We start from the raw sequence: 1,707 nt of genomic DNA, 5'->3' as shown, positions 1-1,707 counted from the left end.
CCAAGCTAATATTATTAGCATTAGCGCCCAAACTAATATTATTAGCGTTAGCGCCCAAACTAATATTATTACCGTTAGYGCCCAAACTAATATTATTASYRTTAGCGCCCAAACTAATATTATTACCGTTAGCGCCCAAACTAATATTATTACTGTTAGCGCCCAAACTAATATTATTACCGTTAGCCCCCAAACTAATATTATTAGCATTAGCGCCCAAACTAATATCATTAGCATTAGCGCCCAAACTAATATTATTAGCATTAGCTCCCAAACTAATATTATTGGCATCAGCGCCCAAACTAATATTATTACTGTTAGCTTCCAAGCTAATATTATTAGCATTAGCGCCCAAACTAATATTATTACTGTTAGCTTCCAAGCTAATATTATTAGCGTTAGTGTTCAAATAATATTATTACCGTTAGCTTCCAAGCTAATATTATTAGCGTTAGCTCCGAAATGATATTAGCTCTGAAGCTAGCGCAGTGAACAAAAATGAGCTTTTAAAGCACACTTATGGTTTTTATTCTGGTGCAGACTCTCAGTTAATAATCTGAAGTACCTGTTAGCCCTCAGATCATGTTAGGGATCAGTCTCAGCTACCACCACACCACAGTTTGGCTCATTATCTGTCAAACTGACAGGAACATTGTGTTGGCTGAAGTTGATTCAGCTGTGAYGGCCATGTTGAATCACACCAACATGTCCCTCCTCTGTGAGGTGACTGAAGGACAGGAAGTTGTGTTTTTATAAATCTGACCTGTGAGTCGTCCTCAGATGAAGACCTGGTGTTTTGGCTCGGCTCTTCTATCAGCCACCAGCTGTCGTCTGGTTTCTGTTCCTCTCCTCGTCTCACRCCGGCTCTTTTTTATGTTTTTTATTTAAATATAAATATTTCCTCCTCTCGCCCCACTTCTGTTTGTTTCTCTGCTGAGTCTTCGCCCACATCCTGGGCCTGCAGCTCTCAGCTCCTCCTTCAGTTCCTCCTTTAGTTTCCTGCAGAGCGACGAGTGTTTGAAGTGTAAAAATATTGTCCTGTTTCAGAGAACTGGACCAGAACCAAACAGCAGCTTCAGTTCTGGGTCTGGTTTTCTTTGACCCACATTGAAGGTTCTGCTCCTGTTGGTCCAACAGATTCTCAGAAAACAAATGTTTTCATGTGTTGATCTGGGACCTGGTCCGTCTGATCCAGGATCTGGGACCTGGTCCGTCTGATCCAGGATCTGGGACCTGGTCTGTCTGATCCAGGATCTGGGACCTGGTCAGTCTGATCCAGGATCTGGGACCTGGTCTGTCTGATCCAGGATCTGGGACCTGGTCCGTCTGATCCAGGATCTGGTCCGTCTGATCCAGGATCTGGTCCGTCTGATCCAGGATCTGGGACCTGGTTCGTCTGATCCAGGATCTGGGACCTGGTCCGTCTGATCCAGGATCTGGGACCTGGTCTGTCTGATCCAGGATCTGGGACCTGGTCAGTCTGATCCAGGATCTGGGACCTGGTCTGTCTGATCCAGGATCTGGGACCTGGTCTGTCTGATCCAGGATCTGGGACCTGGTCCAGAACAGTTTGGACCGGCAGCAACGCCGAGTTTGACGCCGTTTTCCTGCGATTCCCCCAAGACGACACGAGGAGCACGCCGTCCACGCCCGTCTATATTTAGCTCCGTGTGTGTGTGTGTGTGTGTGTGTGTGTGTGTGTGTGTG

General features: G+C 45.9%; 1 protein-coding gene across 1 annotated transcript in view; it reads left to right on the top strand.

The window, feature by feature from the left end:
* kcnq3 (potassium voltage-gated channel, KQT-like subfamily, member 3) overlaps positions 1-1,707 on the top strand; it is a gene marked incomplete in the record, with an annotated part of 58,210 nt that overhangs the window by 22,148 nt on the left and 34,355 nt on the right.

This window comes from Austrofundulus limnaeus, unplaced genomic scaffold, assembly GCF_001266775.1.
Source record: "Austrofundulus limnaeus strain Quisiro unplaced genomic scaffold, Austrofundulus_limnaeus-1.0 Scaffold315, whole genome shotgun sequence".
Lineage (NCBI taxonomy): Eukaryota > Metazoa > Chordata > Actinopteri > Cyprinodontiformes > Rivulidae > Austrofundulus > Austrofundulus limnaeus.
The sequence above is the reverse complement of the archived record's forward strand: the minus strand, read 5'-3'. Positions and strand labels throughout refer to the sequence as shown.